Source organism: Mobula hypostoma, chromosome X1, assembly GCF_963921235.1.
Source record: "Mobula hypostoma chromosome X1, sMobHyp1.1, whole genome shotgun sequence".
NCBI classification, from domain to species: Eukaryota; Metazoa; Chordata; class Chondrichthyes; order Myliobatiformes; family Myliobatidae; genus Mobula; species Mobula hypostoma.
Window position 1 is genome coordinate 58,071,571 of NC_086128.1, and position 24,962 is coordinate 58,096,532.

Below are 24,962 nucleotides of genomic sequence, written 5' to 3' on the forward strand. Positions count from 1 at the left end.
ACTTCTCTAACTTCCGCTAAGGCCCCACCTCCCCCTCGTACCCCATCTGTTACTCATTTTTATGCACACATTCTTTCGCTCTCTCTCCTTTTTCTCCCTCTGTCCCTCTGAATATACCTCTTGCCCATCCTCTGGGTCCCCCCCCCTTGTCTTTCTTCCCGGACCTCCTGTCCCACGATCCTCTCATATCCCTTTTGCCAATCACCTGTCCAGCTCTTGGCTCCATCCCTCCCCCTCCTGTCTTCTCCTATCATTTTGGATCTCCCCCTCCCCCTCCCACTTTCAAATCCCTTACTCACTCTTCCTTCAGTTAGTCCTGACGAAGGGTCTCGGCCTGAAACGTCGACTGCGCCTCTTCCTATAGATGCTGCCTGGCCTGCTGCATTCACCAGCAACTTTGATGTGTGTTGCACCACACCGTCCCTCGTTTGCACTCAGGATCCAGCCCCTGGGGGTCACTCACTCCTTCGTACACCGCTCGGAACACGGGGTGGACCGAGAGGGTCTCCAGAAAGTTCTCCCCCCGCCCTTCTTCTTACAGGCTCCCAAGAGCCGTCGCACCAGAGGGCAGTTAGTCCCCACCAACAGGGCAGCACCACCGGGTCCGGACAAACCAACACCAGCGTCTCAAAGGCTTCCGATACTCCCACATCTCCCTCCGAAAATTCCAATCTCACTGACAAGTATCCACGTACGGGTAATCACCATCACTTATGCCCCAAATCTCCAATGCTTTAAACGGAGTGACTGCCAAATGTTTCAGATATTTGTTGTAGAACGACCGGTACAGTAAGGTAACCTGCGACCCGGTGTCAAGGATGGCTTTCGCAAAGATTCCCTCTATCCGTAGGGACATGCTGGAACGGGGTCCCACAAGTCCATCCGGAATTTGGGCTTGTTCTTTCTGGGGTTCCATAGCGGTTTTCTGGGAACGTGTTCCTCCCAAGACTTCAGTCCGTTCCCTCACTGAGCCTCTCCTAAGTTTCCTGACACCTCTCCCTTCTTAGTGGCCCGGGGGCCCTCTCCCCTCGGCGCATCTCGTCTCTCACAATCCTTCCGCAAGTGGCCAGCTTCCCCACAGCGGTAGCACGCCCCCGGCCACTCACATTCCCGGCGGAAATGCCCCTCTCTCCCACAGTTATAGCACCCACTACTCGCCGCCTCTCTCCTCCTGATACGCTCCCCCGGAGACCCCTTGGATTTCTCTGGTCTCACCCCGGCTACCACCTCCTGAACCGCTGAAGACCGTCCCTGAGGGTCCGAGCCCAAAGCACACTCCTCGGCCGGTACCTCTCGGATCAGCTGTCCGAATGATGGAGGGGAGCTCCGCTTAAATGACTGCCGTACACTCCAAGCCACCCTGTCATCCTCCCGGGAACCGCTACATATCTGGCTCATCCTTAACTCCGCCACTTCGTCCTCCCTCACTACCCCTCGGCGCAGCAACCCCGTAAGCTTTCCTTCCAGTCTGAAAGCATAGTCTGAGAGCTCTTCCCCTCTTCTCTGCCCCATCCGTTGAAACTCCGCTAAATGCCGCCAGGGATCTCCTGACAGTCCAAACACTTCCTCCAAAGCGTCCAAACACTCCGATAGGGAAGCCAAGGGGCGTGCGGCTCTCAGATCGCGGACCACCCGGGCCGCCTCGCCCCTTAAGCTTTCCACCAATCGCTGTCTCTTTTCCTCATCCGAAACTGTCCACACCTCTAACAACTGGGATGTATCTTCAACCCAGGTATCATAGTCATCCTCCCCTTCCGGGGTGGGCCTGGCTCCCGAGAAAATTCTCAGCTTCGGGCGGTGCCCCTCAACCCTTCTCGCCAGGGAGGTAATGGCAGCCGTTAACTCGGCTGTCTCCTCAAGCCCATGGGAGCGGGGCCTGGCTAAACCTTCCCACTCCACACCTCAAACCCTGGCTACCGGCACCTCATCCAGCTCGTCCTCCTCCGGCACCTCCTCACTTGCGTCCTCGGGGAGAGTGTGGAGACCCCGCGGCCCCGCCACCCCCGGGGCATGGACTGTCGCTGGCAGTTCCAAAGTCATGACGTCGGCACTCGTCCGCACCAACATCCAGCTGGACTCCAGTTCTTTCCCACCCCTTCTAGCTGCAAGTTCTACCTGCCCGATACCTCTAATCAAACTCAACCCTCGCACCAGTACCTCTGCCGAAATGCGATAATCCACCCCGTTTACCACACATGCATGATTCACCGGTACCTCCTCCAATTCACACCAACTTACAATCTTATCTCGATCCATCTTCACACCACTTACCGCAACAACAAGTACAACTTTCCCGAAAAGTCCAAATCCCAGACGGTAGCCCCCACTTGTAACGTTCCGTTATATTGGCTCGTGTATGTCTGGGGGAAATCCCGCCCAGCACCTGCTTCTACACTCCCCTCAGGGTCAGTCACCGCCCGAATCAATCATCAGCCAGCACACCCAGTGAATTTTAACAAATACACTTTATAGATATTACTAATTCTATGACATTAATATACATTTGATACAGAGAGGAAAGTAATGAAAAAAAAGGCACCAACACTTATCAAAGTCCAAGTTCTTTGCGCGCTACGTTGGAGCTCAATTCGACTTCGGACAACCACCCGAATTCCGTCGACTCACGGCTCGGGACCACCCTGAGTGATCGACCGGAGCCTCTCCGCACGTCCGCGGTCTTCCTTGTCTCTCCTCCGACTCCCTGCCAAAACTCAGTCCACAGTCATATCATACAGCATGGCATCCGAAAACAAAACGACACAGAACCACCCATTGGCTAATAGAACCTGGTTATCTCATTTTAAAGTAAAAGAAACTGTTAGCGCAAACTCTCTTCAGCGTTAAAGCACAACAAAGCCGCATTCCCCAGATTAACATAACAAAATCGCCATTTTAAATGGAACAAAAGAAAGAACCCGTACACATGTATGTTTGAATGACAATTAAATTTAAACTTGAACTTGAAACCTTCCTATCACACCAACATGATTGTGCTTGGCCTTCTCCAAACACGACAGCTGAACATAAATAGGAAGGAGAACACCTCTTGGATAAATCACCATTCCACTCTGCCTCACACAATATCTTGTCCTAAACCTCCAGACTACATTTAATAGTTTGCTGGAATTGCAGTTTCTCTGATCAATAAGTACCACAGAATGTTAAATATAGTCATTGAGCACCACAGTACAGCAATAGGCCCTTCAGCCCATCTAGTCCACAATGAACTGTTACTGTGCTTAGTCCCACTGATTTGCATCTGGACCATAGCCCTCCATACCCCTTCCCTCCATGTACTTATGTAAACTTCGCTTTAATGTTTGAAAATTTAGCCATTGTTAAAGCAGTGACAGTCAGCCCTTCTGACCCAGACTTTAAATTGTAAAAATTTCATTCCACAGGATTGTAAAGTTCTCTTTGAGATTCTAAGACTATTTTTATTACTTTGTTACATCATTTTTCTCTTTTTCACCACCCTTTCCCTCTTATTTCTCTACTTCTCACTTTCAAGGATCTTCATCTCATGTTCTCAATATTTATTGCTTATTACTTTGTTTTTTTTCATTTTGTAATTGCATTTTGTTGCCTTTTGCAAATTGCTTGTTTCTTGTGTTGTGTGTGGTTTTTCAATGATTCTATTATGTTTCTTTGTATTTACTGTGAATGCCCACAAAAAATAAACCTCAGGGTAGAATATGGTAGTGTAAGAAAGGATGTGCTGATGTTGGAGAGGGTTCAAAGGAGGTTCACGAAAATGATTCTGGGATTGAATGGCTTATCATATGAGCAGTGTTTGATGGCTCTGGGCCTGTATTCACTGGAATTCAGAAGGATGAGGTGAAGAAGAATACAGAATATTGAAAGGCCTTGATACAGTGGATGTGGCGAGGATGTTTCCTATGATGGGAGAGTCTAAAGCCAAAGGACGCAGCCTCAGAATGGGGGGGGGGGTCCATTAGAATGCAGATGAGGAGGAATTTCTTTAACCATAGAGTGGTGAATCTGTGGAATTTATTGCCAAAGGCAGCTATGGAGGCCAAGTCATTTGGTATATTTTAGGCAGAGGCTGATAGGTTCTTGATTAGTCAGGACGTGAAGGGATACGGGGAGGCGGCAAGAAATTGGGGCTGAGAGGGAAATGGATCAGCCATGATGAAATGGCAGAGCAGACTCGATGGGCCAAATAGCCTAATTCTGCTCTGAAATCTTATGGTCTTATGGAGATCTACGTACTTTGATAATGAATTTACTTTCAACTTCTTTTGAACTTTCAGAAATAAAGAAATACAGAATCAAATTGGGCAAATTCTTCATTGTTTATTTCTTAGTCCTTAGAGCTCATTAAGGCAAACAACTAGTTGTGTGCTCCAACAGCTTCTCAGATATTTCTTTCTCTTCACTGTCCTCCCAATCGATTCTTTCTTCAGAAGGTTCCGGAGTAAAATACATCTGTGCGTACAGGTGCATAGCGAAAAGAATCAGTATAACCAAGATCCAGATCATGGCGTCGACTGGCTGAGAAGATGAAGAGTTGGTCTCAAATCTCCTGGGTTAAGAGGGGGAACTCTGCCAAGCTGCTAGCGACACACAAATCCAGGTTGCAAATGCTAAAACTATGAGGGTATGCGACCTTATATATTACATATCGACAATGGATTGTGATGTCATCTCTGGGTCACAGAGTTGCTGCAATAAGCCTGAGTCCCAGAGGTGGGGTACTTTATCTAGACTGACAAGTTACTACCATTTGAGTGAGATGCTTTAGCAGAGTATGTTGGTGGTGGGGTGGAGATACGTCTCTACCAAAGCAGGTATAAGGATCTCCTTTCCTCCACTAGGTCACCCTTGGGCAAGGTTTAGCATGTAAAGCCATGGGAGTGTGATCACTGTTGCCAAGCAGATAATCTCTGAAGAGTATTTTTTTCTCTCCAAAAATACTTTATTCAGAAATATTACAAAATAAAGTTATTTACATAGAAAAAAGACATTCGTTGATTCTGAGTCCTTATTCAATAAATAAAGTTATTTGCAATAAAATTATGCGCTGACTCTCAGTCCATATTCAAATAAAAGATGTTTACAATAAATTGTACGTTGACTCTCAAACCTTAGTCAAGAATTAAGACATATTTATAATAAAATTATTAACAATAAAAAAACAGACGCTGGCTCTAATTCCTTTACCAAAGTTTTTTAACGGTCGACACAATGCCCACTTCCTCTGGCAACTTGTTTCATAAACCGACCACCGATCACGTGGAAAGATGTGCCCCTCAGATCCCGTTTAAATCTTTCCCCTCTAACCTTAGACCTATGCCCTTTACTTTTACTTCACTGGAAATAAGATTGTGATTAATCAAAGATCTACGTACTTTGATAATGAATTTACTTTCAACTTCTTTTGAACTTTCAGAAATAAAGAAATACAGAATCAAATTGGGCAAATTCTTCATTGTTTATTTCTTAGTCCTTAGAGCTCATTAAGGCAAACAACTAGTTGTGTGCTCCAACAGCTTCTCAGATATTTCTTTCTCTTCACTCTCCTCCCAATCGATTCTTTCTTCAGAAGGTTCCGGAGTAAAATACACCTGTGCGTACAGGTGCATAGCGAAAAACATCAGTATAACCAAGATCCAGATCATGGCGTCGACTGGCTGAGAAGTTGAAGAGCTGGTCTCAAATCTCCTGGGTTAAGAGGGGGAACTCTGCCAAGCTGCTAGCGACACACAAATCCAGGTTGCAAATGCTAAAACTATGAGGGTACAGCGACCTTATATATTACATATCGACAATGGATTGTGATGTCATCTCTGCGTCACAGAGTTGCTGCTGTAAGCCTGAGTCCCAGAGGTGGGGTACTTTACTTAGGCTGACAAGTTACTACCATTTGAGTGAGATGCTTTAGCAGAGTATGTTGGTGGTGGGGTGGAGATACGTCTCTACCAAAGGAGGTACAAGGATCTCCTTTCCTCCACTAGGTCACCCTTGGGCAAGGTTTAGCATGTAAAGCCATGGGAGTGTGATCACTGTTGCCAAGCAGATAATCTCTGAGGAGTATTTTTTTCTCTCCAAAAATACTTTATTCAGAAATATTACAAAATAAAGTTATTTACATAGAAAAAAGACATTCGTTGATTCTGAGTCCTTATTCAATAAATAAAGTTATTTGCAATAAAATTACGCGCTGACTCTTAGCCCATATTCAAATGAAAAATGTTTACAATAAATTGTACGTTGACTCTCAAACCTTAGTCAAGAATTAAGACATATTTATAATAAAATTATTAACAATAAAAAAAACAGGCGTTGGCTCTAATCCTTTACCAAAGTTCTTTAACAGTCGACACAATGCCCAGAAGAAGGCAATGGCAAACCACTTCTGTGGAAAATTTTGCCGAGAACAATCAAAGTCAGGAGATCACGATCGCCTATGTCATATAACATGGTAGATAATAATGATGATAATTTAACACAGGGGTCCGCAACCTTTATCGCACTGCGGACCGGCCGACCGGGGGTGGTGGGGGGCGGTGGTAGGGTTGCCAACGGACAAGAGTGGCATTCAAATACACTGGGTCTCCCCCGAAATAGACTACAATGACCATGAAGCTTTGCGCGGGCACCAGCGCGCATGCGTTATTTGCGCATGTGTGTACGGTTCTTTTCCACAAACTGTTTTTGGCGATTCTGTTCGGAGGGGAGGGGGGTGTTTATCACGACCGGAATATCGGTGATAAGTGGCTAATTCACTCAATTTCCTTTCTAAAAGGGTTTATCTAACGAATTTAATATTAAACACACAGCGCATATTTTCCTCGCATGAATATAGTGATAAGTCAATTATCAGGGGAGGATAGGGGAGCTTGAAGTAAGTGTTGAACGAAATTCCAGATGAAGTGGTTGAGGCAGGTTCGATATTGTCATTTAAAGAAAAATTGGATAGGTATATGGACAGGGAAGGAATGGAGGGTTATGGGCTGAGTGCAGGTCGGTGGGACTAGGTGAGAGTAGCGTTCGACACGGACTAGAAGGGCAGAGATGGCCTGTTTCCGTGCTGTAATTGTTATATGGTTATATAAGTCAATAACATCATAACATTTTAAGTAACGCTTGGATATTAAACACACAGCACGTATTTTCCCCGTATGAACATATAAAATCATTGCAACACACCAATATCGCTGAATCAGTGGGAGCCCTGGGCTTGTTTCCCTGCAACAAGACCGTCCCATCGAGGGGTGATGGGAGACAGCGATACTCGAAGGGGGTTCCTTGTGTCCAGTCTATTCCGCAACTTAGTTTTCGTTGCATTCATTGCAGAGATATGTTGGAAATGGAAGCAACATTTTCAGTGCTTTCGTGTCTGTCTCAGGATATTTAGCCTTGACTTTGATCCAGAATGCCGGCAGAGATGTTATGTCAAACATACTTGTCAGCCCGTCGTCATTTGCAAGCTCGAGGAGTTGATCTCCTTCCCGCGCTGACATGGATGACGCGCGGGTAATGACCTCGCGTGCGTTCAAGCTCAACAGTGGGCGTGACAGGGAATGAGGAAAGATGCAGCTGACTCCTGTCGCCAAATCATATCGCTTCCTCGCGGCCCGGTAGCGCATGCTTTGCGGCCCGGTGGTTGGGGACCGCTGCCTTAGAAGACCCTGTCGTTTCCACTTCCACTGCCACCAGCAGCCCATTCCACGCACTCACCACTCTCTGCGTAAAAAACTTACCCCTGACATCTCCTCTGTACCGACTTCCAAGCACCTTAAAACTGTGCCCTCTCGTTCTAGCCATTTCAGCCCTGGGAAAAAGCCACTGACTATCCACACGATCAATGCCTCTCATTATCTTGTACACCTCTATCAGGTCACCTCTCATCCTCTGTCGCTCCAAGGAGAAAAGGCCGAGTTCACTCAACCTTTTCTCAGAAGGCATGCTCCCCAATCCAGGCAACATCCTTGTAAATCTCCTTTGCACCCTTTCTATGGTTTCCACATTCTTCCTGTAGTGAGGCGACCAGAACTGAGCACAGTACTCCAAATGGGGTCTGACCAGGGTCCTATGTAGCTGCAACATTACCTCTCGGCTCTTAAACTCAATCCCATGATTGATGAAGGCCAATGCACCGTATGCTTTCTTAACCACAGAGTCAACCTGCGTAGCAGCTTTGAGTGTCCTATGGACTCAGACTCCAAGAGCCCTCTGATTGTCCACACTGCCAAGAGTCTTACCATTAATGCTATATTCTGCCGTCATATTTGACCTACCAAAATGAACCACCTCACACTTATCTGGGTTGAAATCCAGCTGCCACTTCTCAGCCCAGTTTTGCATCCTATCAATGTCCCATTGTAACCTCTGACAGCCCTCCACACTATCCACAACACACCCAACCTTTGTGTCATCAGCAAATTTACTAACACACTCCTCCACTTCCTCATCCAGGTCATTTATAAAAATCACAAAGAATTAGCTCTGAGCCTCAGAAGGGAAGGGTGAAGTCAGGCGGAGCAATAGTCATAGGGGATTCGAGAGTTAGAGGGACAGATAGGAGATTCTGTGGCAGCAAAAGAGATGCCAGAATAGTGTGTTGCCTCCCGGGTGCTAGGGTCCAGGGTGTCTTTCAGCAGTTGCAGAATATTCTTGAAGGGGAGGTACATGTCGAGGTGTATGTTGGTACCAATGACATAGGGCAAGGGGTTTAGATGGGGTGGAGTTTGTTAGGTGTGTTCAGGAAGGTTTCCTGATGCAATATGTAGATAAGCCAACTAGAGGAGAGGCTGTACTTGATCTGGTATCGGGAAATGAACCTCGTCAGGTGTCAGGTCTCTCGGTGGGGGAGCATTTTGGAGATAGTGATCACAACTCCTTTACCATAGTGCTGGAGAGGGATAGAAGCAGACAATTTGGAAAACATTTAATTGGGGTGGGGAGAAATATGATGCTATTAGGCAGGAGCTTGGGAACATAAACTGGGAGATGTCCTCAGGGAAATTCATGGCAGAAGTGTGGCAGATGTTCAGGGAACACTTGCATGGCATTCTGCATAGGTATGTTCCATTGAGGCAGGGAAAGGATGGTAGGGTAAAAGAACTATGGTGTACAAAGGATGTAGAAAATCTAGTTAAGAAGAAAAGAAAAGCTCATGAAAGTTCAAGGAACTAGGTACTGTTAGAGATCTAGAAAATTACAAGGGTGCCAGGAGGGAGCTCAAGAATGAAATTAGGAGTGCTAGAAGGGGCCACAAGGAGGCCTTGGCAAGCAGGATGAAGGAAAAATCCAAGGCATTCTACAAGTTTGTGAAGAGGAAGAGGATGAGCTGTGTGAGAATAGGACCAATCAGAAGTGCGAGTGGAAACGTGCATGGAGTCAGAGGAGGTAGTGGAGGTACTTAATGAATACTTTGTTTCAGTATTCACCAAAAGGATTTCAGCAATTGTGGGGAAGAGTTACAGTGGACTGAAGCACAAGTGTATAGACATTAAGAAAGAGGACGTGCTGGAGCTTTTGAAAGGCATTGTTAGATAAGTCACTGAGACCGGACGAGATATACCCCAGGCTAATGTGGGAAGCGAGGGAGGAGATTGCTGAGCCTCTGGTGGTGACCTTTGCATCATCAATAGGGACAGAAGAACCAGAGGATTGGAAGGTTGCAAACGTTGTTCCTTTGATCAAGAAAGGGAGGAGAGATAGCCCAGGAAATTATAGGCCAATGAGTCTTACTTCAGTGGTGGGCAAGTTTTTGGAGAAGATCCTGAGAGGCAGGATTTATGAGCATTTGAAGAGACATAATTTGATTAGGGATAGTCAGCACAGCTTTGTCAAGGGCAGGTTGTGCCTTACGAGCCTGATTGAATTCTTTGAGGAGGTAACAAAACACATTGATGAAGGTAGAGCAGTGGATGTAGTGTATATGGATTTCAGTGAGGCATTTGATAAGGTTCCCAGAAAGTAATGAGGCGTGGGATTGAAGGAGACCTTGCTTTGTGGATCCAGAACTGGCTTGCCCACAGACGGCAAAGCGTGGTTGTAGATGGTTCATATTCTGCATGAAGGTCGGTGACCAGTGGTGTTCCACAGGGATCTGTTCTGGGACCCCTCCTCTTTGTGATTTTTATAAGTGACCTGGATGAGTAAGTAGAAGTGTGAGTTAGTAAGTTTTCTGATAACAGAAAAGTTGAGGGTGTTGTGGATAGTCTGGAAGATTGTCAGGAGTTACAGTGGGACATCGATAGGATGCAGAACTGGGCTGAGAAGTGGCAGATGGACTTCAACCCGGATAAATGTGAAGTGGTTCATTTCAGTAGGTCAAATTTGAAGACAGAATATAATATTAATGGTAAAACTCTTGGCAGTGTGGGGGATCAGCGAGATCTTGGGGTCCGTGTATATCGATGATTTGGATTATGGATTAAATAGTTTTGTGGCTAGGTTTGCGGATGACACCAAGATAGGTGGAGGAGCAGGAAATGTTGAAGAAACGGAAAGGTTGCAGAGAGACTTAGTCAGTTTAGGAGAGTGGATAAAGAAATGGTAGATGAGATACAACGTTGACAAATGTAGGGTTGTACATTTCGGAAGAAGAAATAGTCGGGCAGATTATTATTTAGATGGGGAGAAAATTCAAAAATCGGAAGTGCACTTGGGGGTCCTCGTGCAGGATACCCTAAAGGTTAACCACCAAGTTGGATCGGCGGTAAGGAAAGCGAATGCTATGTTGGCATTCATTTCAAGAGGAATAGTGAATAAGAGTAAGGAGGTGTTGATGAGGCTCTATGGGGCAATAGTGAGACCTCATTTGGAATACTGTGTGCAGTTTTGGGCCCCCTATCTTAGAAAGGATGTACTGATGTTGGAGAGAGTTCAGAGAAGATTTATGAGGATGATTCCTGGAATGCAGGGGCTAACATATGAGGGGCTAATATATGAGGAGTGTTTGTCGGCTCTTGGATTGTATTCATTAGAGTATAGAAGAATGAGAGGGGATCTCATAGAAACATTTCGAATGTTGAAAGGGTTGGACAGAGTAGATGTGGAAAGGTTGTTTCCCTTGGTGGGTGAGTCCGGGACAAGAGGCCATAGTCTTAGAATTAGAGGATGCCCAGTTAAAACAGAGATGAGGAGAAATTTTTTTAGCCAGAGGGTCGTGGATTTGTGGAATTCGTTGCCACATACAGCTGTGGAGGCCCGATCATTAAGGGTATTTAAGGAGGAGATTGACAGGTATCTAATTAGTCAGGGTATCAAGGGATATGGGGAAAAAGACGGAAATTGGAACTAGACGGGTGAATAGCTTAGCTCATGGGGGAGCTGTGGAGCAGACTCAATGGGCCAAATGGCCTACTTCTGCTCCTTTGTCTTGTCTTGTCTTGTCTTGTGTCCATAGGACACTCAAAGCTGCTGTGCAGGTTGACAGTGTTGTTAAGAAGGTGTATGGTGTGTTGGCCTTCATCAACCATGGGATTGAGTTCAAGAGCTGTGAGGTAATGTTACAGCTATATAAGACCTTAGTTAGACCCCATTTGGAGTACTGTGTTCAATTCTAGTCACCTCACTACAGGAAGGATGTGGATGCTATAGAAAGAGTGCAGAGGAGATTTACAAGGATGTTGCCTGGATTGGGGAGCATGTCTTATGAGAATAGGTTGAGTGAACTTGGACTTTTCTCCTTGGAACAGCAGAGGATGAGAGGTGACCTGATAGAGGTGTATAAGATGATGAGAGGCATTGATCCTGTGGACAGCCAGAGGCTTTTTCCCAGGGCTGAAATGGCTAACACAAGGGGGAATAGTTTTAAGGTGCTTGGAAGTAGGTACAAGGGGGATGTCAGAGATAAGTTTTCCACACAGAGAGTGGTGGGTGCGTGGAATGCACTGCCAAGCGACAATGGTGGAGGTGGATACAATAGGGTCTTTTAAGAGACTCTTAGATAGCTAAATGGAGCTTCACAAAACAGAGGGCTATGCACCAGGGAAATTCTAGACAGTCTCTAGAGTAGGTTACATGGTCAGCACAACATTGTGGGCCGAAGGGCCTGTAATGCGCTGTAGATCTCTATGAATTCAGAAGGCGCAGGATAAATACATCCCAAAGAAGAAGTATTCTAAAGGCAAGATGGCATAGCCGTGGCAGTTGAAGCCAACATAAAAGCCAAAGAGAGGGCATATAGTAGAGCAAAAATTAGTGGGAAGTTAGAGGATTGGGAAGCTTTCAAATATGAATAGAAGGCAATAAAAAAGTCCGAAAGAAGGAAAAGGTGGAATACAAAGGTAAGCTAACCAATAATATTAAAGAGGAAAGTTTCTTCAGATATATAAAGTGTAAAAGAGAGGTGAGAGTAGATATCGAACACCTGGAAAATGATGCTGGAGAGGTAGTAATGGGAGACAAGGAAATGCGGATGAAATGAATAAGTATTTTGCATCATTCTTCACTGTGGAAGACACTAGGTGTATGCTGGAGGTTAGGGAGTGTCAGGGGTCAGGAAGTGTGTGAAGTTGCCATTAGTAGGAAGAAGATTCTTGGGAAACTGAAAGATGTGAAGGTAGATAAGTCACATGGACTAGATGGTCTGCATCCCAGTGTTCTGAAAGCAGTGGCTGAAGAGATTGTGGAGGTATTAGTAATGATCTTTCAAGAATCAATGGATTCTGTCACGGTTCCGGAGGACTTGAAAAGTGTAACTATCACTCCACTCTTCAAGAAGGGAGGGAGTCAGAAGAAAGGAAATTGTAGGCCAGTTGGCCTAACCTCAGCGGTTAAGAAGATGTTGGAGTTGATTGTTTAGGATGTAGTTTCAGAGTACTTAGAGACACATGAGAAAATAGACCATAGTCAGCATGGTTTCCTTAAGGGAAAATCTTGCCTGATAAATCTGTTGGAATTCTTTGAAGAAATAACAAGCAGGATAGACAAAAAAGAATCGGTTGATGATGTGTACTTGGATTTTCCGAAGGCTTTTGACAAGGTGCCACACATGACACTGTTTAACAAGCTACAAGCCCACGTTATTAAAGGAAAGACTCTAGCATGGACTAGAGCATTGGTTGGCAGGACTGAGAATAAAAGAAGCCTTTTCTAGTTGGCTGCCAGTGACTATAGTGGTGTTCCACAGGGAACCCCACTGTAGTCTGGTTTGCGACTGCTTCTTTTTACATTATATGTCAATGATGGAATTGATGGCTTTGTGGCCAAGTTTGCAGACAATACAAAGATAGTAGGCGTGTAGGTAGTTATGAGGAAGCATGGAGGCTACAGAAGGACTTAGGTAGATTAGAAGGATGGGCAAAGAGGTGGCAGGTGGAATACAGTGTTGGTACATATATGTTCATGCACTTTGGTAGAAGAAATAAAAGCAAAAGCAGTTTTCTAAATGGAGAGAAAATTCAAAAAGTTGAGGTGCAAAGGGGTTTGGGAGTCCTTGTGCAGGATTCCCTAAAGGTTAATTTACAGGTCGAGTCTGTGGTGAGAAAGGCAAATGTGATGTTAGCTTTCATTTCAAGGGGACTGGAATATAAAAGCAAGGTTGTAATGTTGACACTTTATAAAGCACTGGTGAGACCTCCTTGGAGTATTGTGAGCAGTTTTGGGCCCCTTATCTAAGAAAGGATGTGCTGAGATTGGAGAGGGTTGAAAGAGGTTTACAAAAATGATTCTGGGATTAAAAGGCTTGTCACATGAGGAGCATTTGATGGCGCTGGGTCTGTACTCCCTAGAATTCTGAAGAATGAGTGGGGATATCATAAGACCATAAGACAAAGGAGCAGAAGTCAGCCATTCGGCCCATCAAGTCTGCTCCGCCATTTTATCATGAGCTGAACCATTCTCCCATATAGTCATTCTAGTGAATCTTCTCTGTACCCTCTCCAACGTCAGCACATCCTTTCTTAAATAAGGAGCCCAAAACTGCCCAGAGTACTCCAAGTGAGGTCTGACCAGTGCCTTATAGAGCCTCAACATCACATCCCTGCTCCTATACTCTACTCCTCTAGAAATAAATGCCAACATTACATTCACCTTCTTCACTACCGACTCAACCTGGAGGTTAACCGTAACAGTATCCTGTATGAGGACTCCCAAGTCCCGTTGCATCTCAGAACTTTGAATTCTTTCCCCATTTAAATAATAGTCTGCCCGTTTATTTCTTCTGCCAAAGTGCATAACCATACTTTCCAACATTGTATTTCATTTGCCACTTCTTTGCCCATTCTTCCAATCTATCCAAGTCTCTCTGCAGACTCTCCGTTTCCTCAGCACTACCGGCTCCTCCACCTATCTTCGTATTGTCAGCAAAATTAGCCACAAAGCCATCTACTCCTTAATCCAAATCGTTGATGTACAATGTAAAAAGAAGTGGCCCCAACGCGGACATCAGAGCCTCAGAATAGAGGGATTTCTATTTAGAATGGAGATGAGGAGGAATTTCTTTAGCCAGAGAGAGGTAAATCTGTGGAATCTGTTGCCACAGGTGGCTGTGGAGACCAAGTTATTGGGTAGATTTAAGTCAGAGGTTGATAGATTCTTGATTAATCGGGGCATGAAGGAATATGGGGAGAAGGCAGGAGATTCAAAGTTCAGAGGAAATTTATTATCACAGTACATATATGTCACCATACACATGCCTGAGATTCATTTTCTTGAGAGCATACTCAATAAATCTATAGAGTAATAACTATAACAAGATCAATGTAAAATCATCCAGAGTGCAAAAGATAACAATTGCAGATATAAATAAATAGCATTAAATAACAAGAACATGTTGTAATGAGATAAAGAGTCCTTAAAATGAGATCATTGGTTGTGGAATCATTTCAATAATGGGGCAAGTGGAATGTAGTTATCCCCTTTTATTCAAGAGCCTGATTGTTGAGGGTAGTAACTGTTCTTGAACCTGGTGGTGTTGTCATGGTCCCGTCCGGCAATGCCCCATCTTGCTATTATCTCCTTGATTAGGTCTTAATCCTCTCGTCTGATTTCCAATTGTTCCCAGTTTTCATTAATTACAGTACACCTGCTTTCCATCAGCAGACTGAGGATAAGAACGCTGGCGTCACTGTCATGCTTTGCCAGTTCGTTGGTCTATCCTAGTGGGTGTAAACCTCGTTTCCTGATTCCTAGGGACTGTCAGTACTAAGCTCCGCACTATTCCCTGGATAATCTATGTAAGCCTTATGTCGGTGTAAAGATTCTCCTGAGTACCTGTTCCACGTTTGCGGCTGCGCTAACGCCTCACGACCCTGTCTCCGTGCCTGTGTCCTGCTCTTGGGTTCGTCCCCAGCCACGTCCTTGTAACAGGATGCTCTGCTCTGTGTTTACAAGGGAAAATTTGAATGAATTCCCCACTTTAGACCCTCGCAATACCCCAGACTTTCCAGATCTCATTATAACTGTAACAGGTGTTAAGGAGCTTCTCGAGGAATTACAGCCTAAGGAAGCACCAGGACCTGATCAAGTACCAGCTATGATTCTACAGAGTTGTGCTTCCAGTCTAGCTCCTGTTTTGCAAAAGATATTTCAGAAGTCTATTGATACTGGGACATTACCGGACGATTGGTTGAAAGCCAATGTCGTTCCATTTATAAGAAGGGCGAGCGTACAAACCCGGGAAATTACAGACCGGTTTCACTCACTTCCATCCCTTGTAAAATCCTTGAACATATTATTCGCCGTCACATTATGGACCATCTAGACAGGCACAATGCTCTCACTCACCATCAACACGGATTCCGACAGGGCAGATCTTGTGCCATGCAAATTGCAGGGTTGATCAACGACTTAGCAAAGACCCTTGACGATAGAAGCCAAGCAGACTTGATCACACTCAACTTCAGAAAGGCATTTGACCCGGTCCCCTACCAGAGATTGCAATGTAAGCTTGAACATGTAGGCTTAACAACAGCCTTCTACATTGGTTAAACATGTCCCTTACCAACAGACAGCAACGTGTGCCTCTTGAGGGGGCAGAGTCCCCTGAAACTCCAGTATCATCCAGAGTGCCCCAGGGGAGTGTGTTAGGACCCTTACTTTTTCTCAGTTACATCAACAACTTGCCAAATATAGTCAAGTCTAAAGTCAGACTTTTTGCAGATGACTGCATAATCTACAGTGAGATAAAAAAATGACCAAGATGCTCAGCTGCTGCAAAATGATATTGATTCATTATGTCAATGGGAGGCTCAATGGAAGATGTCCCTCAACTCATCTAATAAGAGGAATAGATAGAGTGGATAGCCAGCGCCTCTTCCCCAGGGCACCACTGCTCAATACAAGAGGACATGGCTTTAAGGTAAGGAGTGGGAAGTTCAAGGGGGATATTAGAGGAAGGTTTTTTTACTCAGAGAGTGGTTGTTGCGTGGAATGCACTGCCTGAGTCAGTGGTGGAGGCAGATACACTAGTGAAGTTTAAAAGACCACTAGACAGGTATATGGAGGAATTTAAGGTGGGGGCTTATATGGGAGGCAGGGTTTGAGGGTCAGCACAATATTGTGGGCTGAAGGGCCTGTACTGTGCTGTACTATTCTATGTTCTATTAAATATTATGCTATGCATGTCAGTCACAAAGTTAAACCAATCAACACGACATATGACATGAATGGACAGATTCTTGAAACAGTCACCCACCACCCATATCTTGGTGTTGAAATTAGCAAGGATCTTCACTGGGCATCCCACATCAGATTACAGCCAAAGCAAATAAAATGCTGGGTATTCTGAGAAGAAACCTCCACTCATGTAGTAAATCAGTCAAGGACATGGCATACAAGACACTCGTCTGTCCAAAGCTTGAGTATTGCGAGGCCATATGAGATCCCCATCAAGATAACAATAAGAAATCCATCGAAAAAATCCAACGCCGTGCTGCTCGCTTTGTGTTAAACGATTACAGCAGGAAATCCAGTGTCACCGACATGCTCTCTAACCTTCAATGAGAGCCACTTGAAAACCGACGTATTAAACTACGGTTAATTTTCATTTTCAAAGAAGTTCATAACATCACTCCATCAAACATCCAAATTCGTCACAGGGTCAGTTCAAATCAACAGCAAACTGGACCTCACATATTGGAAACTCCTTCATTCAATAAGATTTGCTACCACTACTCCCTCTACCCAGGATCAACAAGAGAGTGGAATCTTCTGCCGCCAGACCTGCGCAGTATTTTGGACATTAATATTTTTAAATCGATTTAGGGGATCTAGTCAAAAAAGCTTATTTTACAATTTAATGCTCACGCCGTTCACACCGACTGTGCGTTATAACAGCCGTCCGGCAGTGCTTGCGCAGTACCAAGCAGAAGCAGAAGAAGAAGAACGAACTGGCCAGAATCAACGCAGTGGACATGGACCCCATGCAACAGGCCCTCGCCAGCCAGGGCTACCTACTGGGCGCCCACGACCAGCTGCTCAGAGAGGTCACGGAAAACCTTTGTGCGCTGTCCACAAATGTGAGGAAGGACAGTGAGCCGGTCACTGGGTATCCGCTTCCCTTACTCCGTCCCTTCCAAGAACCCTGACTGACCAAACCGCACAGCCTGGAATGGCTACGCCCCTTGGATCGGCAACACAATCCCCTCGAGAGCCGTACGTACCCGAACTGGAACCCTACGCTGGGGACCTAGGGAAGTACCAGGCCTTCTTATCACAGTGCTCTTTGGTCTTTGAGCAACAGCCATGTACGTACAACTCAGACAGATCAAAAGCTGCGTACATCATGCGGCTGTTGCGAGGGGATGCCTCGGCATGGGCCGCTGCGATCTGGGACAACCAACCAGAGGTCTGTTGCTCCTTCCCCTCCTCCGTCTCTGAAGTGAGAAAGGTCTTTGAACAGGCCATTCACGGTAAGGACACCGCTAAGTGCTTGCTAACTCTCTGTCAGGGTTCGCGAATCACAGCAAAATACTCCATCGAGTTCCGAACATTAGCGGCTGACTCTGGGTGGAATGACGAGGCCCTACGGGAAGTGTTCCGACAGGGCCTCTCAGATAAGGTAAAAGATGAACTGGCAGCGAGGGATGAACCGGACAGCCTGGACTCTCTGATCTCTCTAGCCACCAGGCTCGATAATCGACTTCAAGAGCGTCTGAGAGAAAAGACCAGTCGCCCCGCTCCTCGGGTCAGCCCCCGTCCCACTTTCCCATCCTCAGCCAGCCTCCCTTCCCCAGCCGCCCCAAGTATAGCTCCTGTTCTGACCATCCCCACTACCCTGGGGGAGGAACTGATGCAGCTGGGACGGAACCATGGAACCGTCTCCCCCCCCGCCGAACGACTTCGGAGGCAGAGAGCTGGGGATTGTTACTATTGCGGCCAGCTGGGACATTTCCAGGATATCTGTCCTCTGCGGCCACAAGGGAGGGCTCACCAGTAGAAAGGGGGACCCTGGAGAGCCGGACGACACTCCCTTTGGTCCCCCAGACCCAGATGCAGATCCCGGCTACCGTGAATTATCAACGACAGTCCCTGTCCCTATCCGCCTTGGTGGATTCTGGTGCCGAGGGAAATCTGCTGGACAAGGACATAGTCTCCCGGACCGGAATACCTCCGGAGCCATTAAGTACCCCTCTGGAGGCCTGGGCGCTGGACTGAAAACTGCTGGCTCGGGTTACCCACTGTACGCCACCCCTGGCCTTGATTCTTTCCGGAAACCATCGAGAGGAGGTACGATTTAATCTCATCCATTCTCCTCAAGCCTCCGTAGTTCTAGGATATCCCTGGCTGAACCACCACAACCCCTACATCGACTGATCTACCGGGAGGATAGCCAGTTGGAGCCCGTTTTGCCACGCCACCTGTCTGTGGTCGTCTCCATCCCCTAGGGAGGCTACCGCGACCCCGCCTGTCTTGGAACCCCTCGACTTGACTGGAGTCCCCGCAGAATACCATAACCTGCGACAGGTATTCAGCAAATAACGGGCTCTTTCCCTGCCTCTGCACCGCCCGTATGGTTGCGCTATCGACGTTCTCCCCAGGGCCTCGTCTTATAGATGACCAGTCGACTTTATCTCCCGACCGGAGAGAGAGGCCATGGAGAAATACATTAGTGAGTCCCTCACAACGGGCATTATTCGACCTTCATCTTCCCCGGTGGGCGCCGGTTTCTTCTTTGTAGAGAAGAAGAATGGGTCACTTCATCCCTGTATTGATTACCAAGGCCTAAGCAATATAACAGTTAAAAATAAGTACCCACTGCCCCTCATTAACTCGGCATTTGAACCACTTCACGGAGCCACCATCTTCTCGAAGTTGGACCTTCGTAGTGCCTACCATCTAGTTAGGATGAGGGAGGGAGACGAGTGGAAGGCAGCCTTTAATACACCATTGGCCCACTTTGAATACTTGGTCATGCCATTTGGCCTCACCAATGCCCCCGCCGTTCGCTTCGTGTTCGTCTACCTAGATGATATTTTAATATATTCTAGCAGCCTCCAGAAACACATTCACCGTGTCCATCTAGTCCTCCAGAGACTGTGGGAGAACAAGTTATTTGTGAAGGCAGAGAAATGTGAGTTCCATGTTCACTCGGTCAACTTCCTGGGCTACATCATCGAGAGTGGGCAGGTGAGGGCAGATCCTGAGAAGTTCCGGGCGGCGGAAGAATGGCCCAGACCCACAACCCGCAAGCAACTTCAGCGGTTTTTGGGGTTTGCAAACTTTTATCGCCAATTTATCAGGAACTACAGTTGGGTGGCGGCGCCCCTTACCCGACTTATCTTGCCTACCACACCTTTTCGTTGGGATTCCGATTCGGCATTCACCGACCTGAAGAGGCGGGTCACAACCGCTCCCATCCTGGTCCAACTGGACCCCTCCTGTCAATTCATTGTTGAGTTTGATGCCTCTGACTCCAGGGTAGGAGCAGTTCTGTCCCAATGATCAAGTCCGGACGAGAAGCTTCATCCCTGTGCCTTCTTTTCTCGCCGACTGTCCCCCGCCAAGTGGAATTACGACGTGGGGAATGGGGAACTACTGGCAGTCAAGCTAGCATTGGAGGAGTGGAGGCACTGGCTGGAGGGGGCGGAACACCTGTTTATTGTTTGGACTGATTATAAGAACCTGGGATATATTCAGACTGTCAAACGTTTGAACTCTCGCCAGGCCCGTTGGGCATTATTTTTTGGACAGTTCAAGTTTTCCCTCACATACCGTCCAGGATCCAAGAATGGGAAGCCGGACGCGCTCACCCGCCAATACAACTCCAAGGAGGACACTTCCAGCCCAGAGACTATCCTCCCACCATCCTGTGTGGTGGCAACCCTCACTTGGGAGATTGAGTCCACAGTAAAGGAAGCCCAACGGGATGACCCTGACCCCTGATCACCTTTTAGTGCCTGATTCCGTCAGGTCTCAGGTTCTCCGGTGGGGGCACACACCTCGGTTCACCTGCCATCCCGGGAGTGATCGGACACTGGCTCTCCTGAAAAGACACTTTTGGTGGCCTTCCGTGGAGGCGGATACCCGTCCCTGTGTCTCTGCATGTTCCGTCTGTGCCCGTGGAAAAGCCTCCCATTGGCCATCCGCGGGATTACTTCGTCCCCTACCTGTCCCTGGTCGTCCTTGGTCACACATCGCCCTAGATTTCGTCACCGGTCTACCCCCTTCACACGGAAATCCCCGTGGACATCGTCCCCAATTCGTCTCGCAGGTATGGAAGGTTTTCTGTCAAGTCTTAGGTGCATCGGTCAGCCTGTCATCCAGCTTCCACCCACAGACGAACAGGCAAACGGAACAGGTCAACCAGGACCTGGAGGCAATGCTAAGTTATATTACAACTAACAACCTGGCTACCTGGAGTGACCACCTCCCGTGGGTTGAGTAAGCCCACAACTCTCTGGTTAGTACTCCCTTCGAGTGCTCCCTTGGGTACCAACCCCCGCTGTTCCCCGCGCAAGAAGAGGAGATTGCGGTACCGTCTGTTCAGGCCCATATTGATCAGTGCTGCAAGGTTTGGGAGGACACACGCACGGCCCTGCTCAGATCAGCCGATCGCAATGGGAGGATTGCCGATCGACACCGGACTCCTGCGGCTGAGTATAGACCTGGGCAGAAGGTGTGGCTTTCATCCAAAGACATCCCTCTCAAAAACGAGCCTGAGAAACTCACCCCTCGCTTCCTGGAACCTTTAAAGGTTGAAAATATCATCAACCACACAGCAGTCCAACTTAACCTACCAAGATCTATGCACATCCGCCCCACTTTTCATGTTTCCCAATTAAAACCACTTTCCGTCAGCCCCTTGTGTCCTCCGACCAAAACCCCTCCGCCCACCCGGATCATTGACAACCATCCGGCACACATCATCCGGTGGCTACTAGATGTGTGCCATCAGGGCAGAGGCCTCCAATACCTGGTCGACTGGGAAGGGTACAGCCCAGAGGAGCGTTCCTGGACCCCTCCCTCAACCAAGACTTCCATCGGGACCATCGGACAAGCCTAGAGGCTTGCCTGGAGGCTCCCATTTGGCGGGGGGGGGGGGATACTGTCATGGTCCCATCTGGCAATGCCCCATCTTGCTATTACCTCCTTGATTAGGTCTTAATCCCCTCGTCTGATTTCCAATTGTTCCCAGTTTTCATTAATTACAGCACACCTGCTTTCCATCAGCAGACTGAGGATAAGAACGCTGGCGTCACTGTCATGCTTTGCCAGTTCGTTGGTCTATTCTAGTGGGTGTAAACCTCGTTTTCTGATCCCTTGGGACTGTCGGTTCTAAGCTCCGCACTATTCCCTGGATAATCTACGTAAACCTTGTCTCTGTGTAAAGGTTCTCCTGAATACCTGTTCCACGTTCGTGGCTGCACTAATGCCTCACGACCCTGTCTCCGTGCCTGTGTCCTGCTCTTGGGTTCGTCCCCAGCCACGTCCTTGCAACAGGTGTGAGACCTGAGGCTCTTTTACCTCCTTCCTGGTGGTAGCAGCAAGAAGAGAGCATGACCTGGATGGTGAGGATCTCTGATGATGGATGCTGCTTTCTTATGACAGAGTTTCATGTAGGTGTGCTCAATGGTGGGGAGGGCTTTACCCGTGATGTACTGGGCCGAATCCATTACCTTTTGTAAGATTTTCTGTTCAAGGGCATTGGTGTTTCCATACCAGACTGTGTTGCATTTCGTCAATATCCTCTCCACCACACATCTATGGAAGCTTGTCAAAGTTTTAGATATCATGCTGAATCTCTGCAAACTCTGAAAGAAGCAGAGGTGCTGCTGGGCTTTCTTTGTAATTGCACTTGCATGCTGGGCCCAGGACAGGTCCTCCAAAATAATAACACTGAGGAGTTTAAAGTTGCTGACCCTCTCCACCTCTGATCATCCAATGAGGACAGGCTCATGAACCTCAGGTTTCACTCTCCTGAGGTCTACACTTGGTTCCTTGGTCTTGCTGACACTGAGTAAGAGGCTGTTGTTGTGGCACCACTCAGCCAGATTTTCAATCTCCCTCCTGTGTACTGAATCGTCACCACCTTTGACTTGGCCAATGACAACAGCAGTGACATCAGCAAACTTGAATATGGTGTTGGAGCTGTGCTTAGCCACACAGTCACAGGTGTAAATCGAGTGGAGCCGGGAGCCAAGTACACAGCCCTGTGGTGCACCTGTGCTGATGGAGATTATGAAGGAGATGCTGTTGCCAATCTGAACTGACTGGGGTCTCCAAGTGAGGAAATCGAGGATTCAATTGGACAAGGAGGTATTGAGGCCCAGCTCTTAGAGCCTATTGATTAGTTTTGAAGGGATGATGGCATTGAATGCTGAGCTGTAGTCGATAAAGAGCATCCTGATGTATGCACCGATGCTGTCCAGATGTTCCAGGGTTGAGGCAGGAGCCAGTGAGATGGCTTCTGCCGTGGATCTGTTACTTCAGTAGGCAATTTGGAGCAGATTCAAGTTACCTCGCAGGCAGAAGCCGATATGTTTCATCACCAATCTCTGAAATAACTTCATCACTGTGTATGTAAATGCAATTGGGGCGATAGTCATTGAGACAGATCACCACACGCACACAAACTGGATGAATAAATAGTTATTTTGTATTGTAATTTATAGTTTTTTTATAATGTACTGCCATATACTGGTGCTGCAAAACAACATATTTCATGACATATTCCAGTGATATTAAACCTGATCTGATTCTGATGTCCTTCTATTCTGAAGCTGTGCCTTTGGTCCTTGACTACCCCACTGTAAGAAACATCATCTCCATGTTCGCTCTATCTAGGTCTTTCAATATTCGATAGGTTTAAATGAGATCCCCTCCCCCATTCTGCTGAATTCCAGCAAGTACAGGCCCAGAGCCATTAAACATTCCTCATACGTTAACCCTTTCATTCCCAAAATCATTCTGGTAAACCTCCCTGATCTCTTGAAGTTTGGCCTTGTTCTCCCTCTCAAACAGTGCAATTGGGAAGTCCTGCAGGAAGTTGTTTGGGATGGTGGTGATAAATATTGTGGCATTAAATCTAAACATTCTTGAAAAGTTGACCCCAAGGTAGCCATTGTCTTGTCCTCTAATCGAGTACTCATCTCAATGTGTTGCCCGTTTGGAAAAATCCTCAACAACTTTCAATAATAGAGCATCTCTAAAGTAGTGAGGTTCTCCATGGTAATGCACAGGAACCTATCATACATACTTAACCCAGGACCAAAAACTCACTGAAAGAGGAAAGGTGTGCACCATCAGAAAGGAGGTGCAGGAGGCTGAAGACTCACACACAATTATTCAGGAACAGTTTCTTCCCCTCCACCATCAGATTCTGAACAGTCCATGAACCCACAAACACTACCTCAAAACTTTACTCTCTTTTGGCACCCACCATATTTTATTTTTTATATATATTTAATATTGTAATTTGTATTACTGTATATTTAGTGTATTGCTCTCTGAGGATTGTCACCTTGTCATAGTGGAGGGGCTTGTGAGTTCCCGAGATCCCAAGGGTGACGCTGTCTGACAGCGGTAAGGTCAAGGGGGAAGTTCCAGACAAAGAGTGATCCAACCAAGATCTCAAAGGTAGAGCTGACAGAAGATGACGGCACATCACAATGGCGCTGAGACTGCAGCAGTGAAGGGTCCCCAGTCATCTTGCACTCCATGTCCTCAATCTCTCAAGGACTGTGTGGTGGCTGTCTGTGCATCAGTCTCCCGACATTAAATGAGGTCACGCACAGCCATTCTCCATTAAGGGAATCCACCCTTAACTTCAGAATATGAACACTTCTTCTTCTTAAGCACATCATCCCTACTGGGGCATAGGCCACCAACAGCAGCTCACCAGAGTCAGAGACAGAGTCAGGCTCACTGTCCTGGGCCAGTCTTTCAAAGTCTGGTCCTTCGAAGATCCTTCCTCTCCCAGGATGTCCTTGAAGCTTCTGTTGGTGTTTCTGTAGCTCTAGGTTTTTATGTGATGGGGTTGGCAACCCTCCTCCTTTCACAGTCGGGCTTGGGACTGACCATGGCTGAGTTAATATTAACACTACTTTTAATTTATTTTCTTTGCACTGTTTATTTATTTTGTAATTTATAGAAATTTTATATCTTTGCACCGTACTGCTGCTGTAACACAACAATGTCATATAACAAAGTGAATGCAAACCTGATGTGGGGAAGAAATTCTCTAACTAGAGTGAAGTTGTTCAACAAAAAATACAGCTGGATTGCACCACCAGTGCCAGCCTACCCGCCATTAAGGACAGATATACAGAAAGGTGAGAGAAAAAGGGCCAACAATATCATGAAGGCTCCCACCCACCCTGCTCATGGACTGTCTGTCCCACCCCTGTCAGGGAGGAGGCTACGTAGCATCCACACCAGGACCACCAGACTCAAAAGCGGTCACTTTCCCCAAGCTGATCAACACCTCCACCCACTAACCCACCCCTCCACACCCCCAACCACCACTAGAACATAGAATAGTACAGCACAGTATAGGCCCTTCAGCCCACAATGTTGTGCCGACCCTCAAACCCTGCCTC